At 42.0% G+C, this 8536-nt stretch overlaps 1 protein-coding gene across 5 annotated transcripts in view; it reads right to left on the reverse strand.

Annotated features, from left to right (window-relative positions):
* The window catches only part of LOC139613398 (zinc finger protein 516-like), a 48106-nt gene extending 40652 nt beyond the window's left edge, over positions 1 to 7454 (reverse strand). For 3 of the 5 annotated variants that reach the window (XR_011686739.1, XM_071470012.1, XM_071470014.1), the window contains exon 1: positions 4288 to 5095. The gene's annotated coding sequence lies outside the window, so the exon portion shown is untranslated. Of the gene's footprint in view, positions 1 to 4287; positions 5096 to 7375 lie in introns of those variants that run through there. The other 2 variants (XM_071470015.1, XM_071470016.1) reach the window with 2 other exon arrangements.
* Between the last annotated feature and the right edge of the window lie 1082 nt (positions 7455 to 8536).

The following is an 8536-nucleotide window of genomic DNA, read 5'->3' on the forward strand; positions in this document are numbered from 1 at the left end:
GGTCATGGGTGAAGGCTAAAATGGCCCTGTGCCTAAATCCCCCTGCCAGCACCTCCTCTACCCCCCACCAACTCTAACCCCTCTCCTATCTTAATCCTTCAATTACTACATCATTTTCTTTGGGTCTAATTTGGACAGCTATCAGGCTTCACAGTTTACTACCTGGACAGTGCTGCTTGGTTTGGCATAGACTCTACTGATCCATATGTTTGGTGAGGATGCAGGTGTGACCCAAATAAAGGTATTAACTACACACCTGTTACCAACGGACTGGTATCTAAGAATTTTTTAGACGTAAGGAATTGCCATGTGCATTTACTACAGATGTGTGGGATGACACTTGCAGGAAATCTAAATTCCTTCTGATTATCGTAGGCAGTAAGCAATACGTTTCCCATGGAGGGCTCATTTATAATTTAATCCAGGAGCTTGGTGTTTCTAAGCTAACACAGAGAGATTGCCCTTTCAGAGTGGAAACCCCCACCATGCAGCAGGGAATCAATGCCATCAACACAGAATAGACACTAGATCCTGAATTAATATGATGCGACTGTCTGGACCACCAGCAAAGACACGTGCAATTCTTTCTTTTTTGTTTCCCAACAAAAAATAAAAAGGAACAGCTGTTAAAATGGGGTTTGCACTTGTTGTTTGCTGCCTCTCGTCATAATCCAACCTCAATATGCCACAGAAAGTTATTTAAGCCCGTGAAGGCAGATACATCTTTGCTCTCATGTAGAAAGGATTGATACAATCTAAAGCACAAGGAAGAGTTGAGAGGAAAATAAAACAGAGGATACATAAGACTTCTGCCTAACTGACTCAGCAGGAAAACATATCTCACTTGTGATTTGATGCCTTTACTTTTTTCATATCCACTCTAGTTCAAAGCTGCACAATGTTAACATGAGCAGTTTGGACAGAGATGAAGAAGCAGAGTCGAAGCAGGGTAGGCATTACACTCTAAAAACAACTAAATGGATTCAGTTTATGACAAAAGTATGCACATGTGGACCTCAACTAGCTAGCACTGGAACTCTTCAGACATGAATTCAACAAGGCGCTGGAAACCACCCACAGAGACCTTAGCCCATGCTAAAATTTGTCAGTATTACAATAAAAAATGTATTTCATCATGGAAAAGGTCTCTATGAGGAGATCTAGGCAGTAAAGCTACAGCCGTTTTCCAGAACAGGACAGCGATACAACCAGTGAGATGCACATGTTTACAATGAATAAACTTTGTTGTAAAAAACGCCCTCATGCACTAAGGCAAGATAAAAGATGATTTTGCCAACCAAGATCATAAACCCAGTACAACTTTATGAAGTATTTTTAGCCACAAAGTGGAGAAAACAAGGGGTAAATAAAACACTGACATATTATCACACCGTGAAGTTGACATGGCTAGCATTTAGCAAACAATTGCCTTTTTTTTAGCAGATACAGCACAACATGTGAAGTCCAATGCTCAGTCTCCTCTAGCTCTGTTGTCCTCTCAGCTAACTCCAAATGGACACATCTCACTCTAAGTGGATAAATGCTCCGCTCTGTGGGTTCATCACTAGAGGCATTGGCTTTACACATGATCATTAATAATATCATTTTTTCATCATAGCAGCTTTAATATTGACTGTTGAGTAAGACAAAGGCAGCACAACCAGTAAATTATCAATTAGCAAAATATAATAATAATAGCAATAATAAAGGTTTGCCTTAAAAAATCTACTATGACAGAGTCTTTGTAGTGCGGAACCCCCCTCTCAGTTGGTGAAGGTAAATGACTATGTCCATGGTGAAAAGGCACAAGGCAGTAATGAGTAATGAAAACAGCCGAGTTAGTGCTGCCATTCAGTAAAGGGCCTGCTGCTGTGGAATGTGAGGCGCCATTCATTCACATGGGTTAAAAATGCATTTCTGCCACCACAAAGCCCTGCCTTGTCCTCATTGTTTCTCGCCACACCAATAAAACACTTCCACATTCTGAAGGGAGAAGACAAAAAAATGAAATTGCTAATTTTACTCCTACAGATACAGGAAAGGGGGGGAGGGGGGGGGCAATGGGTGGGGTGAACTTTGCAAAAAAAAAAAAAAAAAAAGTGAGGTCTTTGGGAGAGATAAAGAGTCGTGGTAGAGTTGAAAGTTTGATCATGATAAAGCATGGGGGGGGGGGGGGGGGGGGTGCAAAAGCAAGCACACAAGCTGCTTACAAAAGACAAACCATCCTATTGACAAAAGCCAAATGTATGCAGCATTTATTCAGTGTATGAGAGGAGACACAATGGTGGAAGGCAATCAAATACAAAAAGCTTCACTCGAGTCATGTGTGAGCTCTCGAGGGATCACTTCGAAATATGAGGCATCTGCGACGGGCTTTTTAAAAAAATCTCATTTTTCTGTACAGGCTTTCGTTTTACAGCCGTGATAAGAGCTTCCATCAACGTGAATCACATTTGTGTTTGTCAACTGACATGCAAGTCACATTGAAACATAGGTCCCATTCCTCTTTCGCCTGTCTTTCTAATGCTCAACAAGTGATCTCAGACGTGACAGAGTTTAGACACTTGCATGACATAAGGAGTACATTTCCACACTGAACTCCTCGGGAAGGATTAAGCTTGTTTGCGGCTTCCCTTGAAACTGACATTTAAAAAAACAAGAATGACCTAAAGTCTGCCAGGACCGCCATTACACAGAAATGAATTAAATAAAAAGTATGTTTTTCCACCTTCCCTAAAGCTTTACTGACTAAATGGGTTTACCTTTCAAATCTATTCCTGGTGTTATTCATGCGTTGGAGAACAGGTGGCGCTCCTAAAGACTATTTATTATCCAACAGTAGGGTTTGGGGAAGTCAGATCATTTATTGTTATTGCGTTGTTGGCTGGTGTTGTTTTCACTTGTGCAACCACAGAGTGAGAGCTACAGGCTGTAGAAGAAGTGTTTAACATAATGTCTGAAATCTGACATGGGGGAGACAATGTAATCCTGTCTGCAAAACAACGCTCTGCCTCTCTTCCTCCCTCCCTCCCTCCCTCCCTCGCTCCTCTCTTGCTATCTCTTTCTCTTTCTGTATGTGTATGTGTGTGTGACCTCACAGAGAAGAAAATGCTGTATCTTTCAACAAGTACAGAGGAAAATAGCACAGCACAGAAAGTCGATATCAAAGGAGATGGGGAAAAAAATGCTGTCAAGTTCAGAGAAAAATAAGAAGTTGAGGATCCAATGCACACTATGGGATTATTACAGGAATACTGAAGGAATAGCATAGAGAATATGATGCGTTTCAATAAGGGAGACTAGAGAATTGTATACAAGTTGAAAAACAACAGCGTAAAAACTCACTCTACTACATACAAGTGACAACAGGAATATTATTCAGATTTGTGTGGGTGTGCACATGCACGTACATGCACGTGTGTGTGTGTGTGTGTGTGTGTGTGTGTGTGTGTGTGTGTGTAAACTCTACCAATACAAAGTGAGCCCTATTTAGGCTGCCATTCCAAGTCAGAATTCAAACAACACCAGATAAGACAATGTGTAGTTTTGGTTTTTGTTTTTTTCGTTTATCATTTGTATCCATCAAACTACAAACAACATGAAGGTGAACATGTTTCGACACACGTGAATATGCTGTCTTCTCTCTTTCTCTCTTTGTCTCTCTCTCTCTCTCTACTGCAAACTATGCTTTTACATAACTATCTCCCCTGATAACTACTCCTGCCTGCCCCTGTGGGAGAATCATTATGACAGTCCTATAATATTCCTATAACATACCTATAACAGTATCCTTTCTGTTTAATATCTAAACATATGACCATGTCCTTGGATTTATGGATTTTTTTCCACTATCACTTATGTTATAGCCATAATTTTCTCTCATTGACTCCTGCTGCCAGACAGAAGTTTATAGTTGTCTTGCTACTTTATAACATTGTTATAAGGTCTGTAATATAACTATAAAATACCTTTATGATGTCCATTTTGCCTGTCGTTTCTATAGTGTATATCCTGAATGTATCACAGGGATTACTGTAGCTCTTTTTTTCGCATTGGTTCCAGTCTCTTATCAGTCAAACATTCCTCAAAACGACCCTTATCTCCATTGTAGCACATGTACTTTTACTGTCCGTTTCTTAATCAGTCCTGTCTCTACATTCTTAAAGGAAATGACTAGGTTAGAGCAAAGAGTCTGTAATAGCCATAGATTGCAGTTGCAGCAGCAGCCCCGACGAACACACCCTCAAAATTACAAACAATAATAATTATATACAGTCACTTCCTTACCAGTTAAAACACCGCTCAGCTCTAACACTCTCACACAAAAAAGGACCGGTGCAGCTCTCCAAAGGCAAATCTAAAGAGTCCAGATCCAGCAGAGATAAAGAGCAGCTTGCCTTCACTCCACCTTCCAGTGCAGCGACTGACAACAGCGACCCGCGGCTCAACTTTGCTAAAATCGCGTAAAATTATTATTATCTCTGGCGAATTCCTCTCTCCTTGTGTTGTTGAACAGTACAGGTTCCTCTCTCTCTCCCCCTCGCTGTTTCTCTCTCTCTCTCTCTCCCTCCCTCTCTCTCTCTCTCGTCTCTTGTCGTTTCACTGGTGCTGCCTTCAGATGCTGTCGGAAAATTTTTGATTTCAACTTAGGAATTCCGGGTAAATTTGAAGTTAATGGTGGGGACTTCCGGGGACATCCAGAGGTCCATTCATACACTTTCCGCAGAAAAGGGGGAGTTCTGTACTATAACTGTTACTGTCCATGTAACTCATATATAGGCTATCCATATTATGTAGTCTATTGCTAGCCTGTATGTCCTGAAAAATATGTCCAAGAGTTGGCAATGAATTATGTGATATTGAGTGTCTTAGGCTGTTTAAGAAAGTTATTTCAAGTAGTGGTGGGACTACAGTAGCCTATGTTGTTGATAGAGTTGTAACAGTGTTGATCAGTTGATTAATCAACACATTAATTGGCAACTATTTTGATTATCGATTGATTATTTGGCAAAAATTCCAAACATTTGCTGGAGCCAGTCTCTCAAATGTGAGGGCATGCTGCTTTTCTTTGTCATATTATAGTCCATATCCTTTAGTTTTTGGATTGCTGGTTGGATATAACAAGACATCTGAAGATGTCTAAAGAGGACTTTGATACCTGGAAGATTTTCCCTATTTTCTGACATTTTAGAGACCAAATCAATTCATCCAGGCTATTAAAACTGCTAGTTTGAAGCCCAATCAATATGTTTTATTAATGTGAATAACAAAGTGTAGAGGTAGCCTAAATCAAGTTTAATCTAACCTCTAATTGAATCTAATCTTTGGTTTGCATAAATTTACTTCATGTTTTAGCCTAATAATGAAGTCTGTTTTTATATGACACTGATCGGACCTATGACCCATCCATGTCCTACAGTTCCCTCACCATTAAAGGAAGTGTGCTGAGTAGTCCCACATAGATGGTCTTGTGATAAACACATGCAATCACCCAACATTCCCCATGTCACAATAGAGAATCAAGCAAAGCTTTGTCCATCTAACATAATAAGGGTATTTCTGATCAAACTTGTAAGATTCAGTAATGGAAATGTCGGAGTTTATGGCAGCACCTGAACGCACCACGGATGGAAAGAAGCCCTGTGTGTGTGTGTGTGTGTGTGTGTGTGTGTGTGTGTGTGAGTGTGTGTGTGTGTGTGTGTGTGTGTGTGTGTGTGTGTGTGCGCGAAACACCGAGGACAAGATCGAGGGCGAGAAAAAAAGGAGAAGCAGAAAAAGTTTGTCCCCACGGTGTTTGTCCCTGTCACTGAACCTCAGTCCACACACGGGGGTCGCACATCTCGCTGTCCCTGCTTCATTCCTGTCTCCAGCGCTTCCCACCAGGTGGATCAGCTGCTGTGTCCTTGTGTGTGTTTAGTCTGAGGCGCCCGCAGAAGAGACGAGGCGACACTGAACAATTGCTCCCAGATCACAAGCAGTCCCACCACCATGCATGCGCAGTCGCTTTCGTGCGTAAAAAGACGTGTTGGTGCCACAGGCCGGCAGCCCTGACTGTGGGCTACTTGGGCTACTTTTGCACGTACACACACACACACACACACTCATGTTGGCACAGTCACCTGTATGCACACGTCAGAAAAGGAAGTTAAAACATAAATCGTCATTAATCCAGATTGCCCCCCCCCCCCCGTACCCACCCACCCACCCACCCATCACACACACGAAACACCGACCCCCCCCCACCCCTTTTACTCCTCCCTCGCCACATGTTTCCGCCCCCCCACCTCCTGAAAACACACACACACACGCACGCACACGCGCGCGCGCACACACGCGCGCGCACACACGCGCGCGCACACACACACACACACACTGCATGCAGATGAGTTCGGAGAGCTGGAGCTGGCGCAGAGACTGAAAGAAGAAGAAATACGACAGAGCAGAGAGCTTCCAGCGGTTTCAGATCCTCATAGTGATGACAAGAAAGAGCCTCCGTTCCGGCCCCTGGCACCTGTGCCTTGCTCAGTGGCAGTTGTGCCGCGTCTATTATTTAGGACACGACTTCCTAATATGGCTAACCCCCCCCCCCCCCCCCCCCCCCGTCTCCCTCCCTCCCTTTCCCCCAACGTCCACCTCCACCCTGTGTGTCCGTCTCCGTGTGAATAAAACAATCTTTTATAAAATAAAGAGAGAGAGAGAGAGAGAGAGAGAGAGAGAGAAGGGGAAACTGCTCTTCTTTCCTCTCCTGGCTGTTTTCTGCACCGTGCTCTCTGTTCACTGTACTTCTAACTCTCTGCTGCCACAAATCTGTCTGTCTGAGGCTGCGGTGATGAAGTGTGTTGTCCAAAAATTACTCAAGGAAGAGAGGAGGAGATGAGTGTGTATGGTGAGCTGGTGGAAAGTTTGCTTAACCCCAAGGATGTTGTTGGAGGATATGAGACCGGCCATGCTCACTTTATTTCTACATCTTTTATATATATATATATATATATATATATATATATGTATATATATATTATAATATATATATATTATTATACATATGAATATTTGACTTCAGGCAGTTTCTTAAATCCTGACTTTAAGTGTGAGGACTCATATATCATCACACGTATTATCAAAGAAGTTAGTGTCTGTGACAAATGGAAAAATTCAATAATTTTTCACTCACTTGTGGTTCTGTTGCTACGAGATGATCACCGACAGGAGGTCGAACAGGATATGTTTTGTTTAAATCATCCACTACACCCTTGCCTGCATGTAACCTATTTATAAATCAAGATCAGACAATCGCCTTCCACCTACAGCCCAGTCTGAACACATGGAGTGGCCCAGGAGACTGTGTGTATGCGCGTAAAAGAGAAGGAAACCGTACCTGCTTTATCCAAAAGAATAATCCAGGGTGACTTCAAGAAGCACAGACAATCCTAAAGGTGAAAGCATGCTCTTTGCAGTGTATGCTGAAGTGCATGATTGAGTAGGTCGAGTCCATTCTGCCCCGTGGGGGGGGGTTAACGGGGGATTCCTCTCCGCGATTATTCGCATATTAACTGTATGCTTTGTTTTTCATTTAATTATGAAAACACATGTCTGGCAGCATCAGGCTGCGCAATAACTGCTTTGGAAAGGTCAGCTTGGTGCCTCGGTGCTTTTTCAAACAATTTCCTGACACCCCTATTCCGCGGCCGAATGGTTCCTCCCGAATTAAATGGAACTATCTGCTATTGTCTCATCAGCGAAAAGTTGTTGATGGTGCTAAGGATTCAAGAAAAAGTGCGCAAAGACAATGTCCATCTTACCGACTTATTCAGACTAATGTTGAGAGTTTAAATGACGTCATGGCTCAGCAAGGAGACAAAACCATGGATGGTGATGTAACTGAACTCTTTGCCAATCGAGTGTCAAATACTGACAGCTGAAGAGTCCCCCTTGATCCACCCAGTTGCAACACCCAGACAGCTGTTTGCGAGGAAATAAGAGTTTTCTGTGGATGTGCAGTCAAACCTCATCTTACTGGAATGGCCACTTTCTTAGAAAATAACTTGATTCACTGGTTCACAGGCTGGGAAAACCTACTTCCTCTTTTTTCACAAAGATATATTGTTGCATTATTGTATATTGTATATTTCCCTGAATTTCTTTTTTATTCACTCGTTTATTTTTGTGATTTTTAACAATATAAAACCACTTGAAATGTACACTTTCGTTTATTATTCACTTTTTGTTTTGTCACTTTAATGCTGCTGGAATGCATAACTCTAGTTGGACTATTTTCAGTCAAGCAGGTTCTCAGTTCTGTTAAACACGTATTCTAGAAACAGAATAACACAGCAACAATCTAAGGTCAGTCTAGTCTATTGTACGATCAATACAAACTGCAGAGCTGTTAAGGCATAGCCTACATGTAGCTGCTAGTTTTAGCTGTAATTACTTCACTTGTCCTCTGCTTTTGAAAAAATAAGCTTAGAGATGCTAACGTTAGTTGATTAATTAGTTCATTTTTGACACACCCAAGAAAGTGTCAGTCAAAAGAATG

This window comes from Trachinotus anak, unplaced genomic scaffold (genome assembly GCF_046630095.1).
Source record: "Trachinotus anak isolate AG129_WGS33_773 ecotype Australia unplaced genomic scaffold, CSIRO_AGI_Tana_v1 ptg000032l, whole genome shotgun sequence".
NCBI lineage: Eukaryota > Metazoa > Chordata > Actinopteri > Carangiformes > Carangidae > Trachinotus > Trachinotus anak.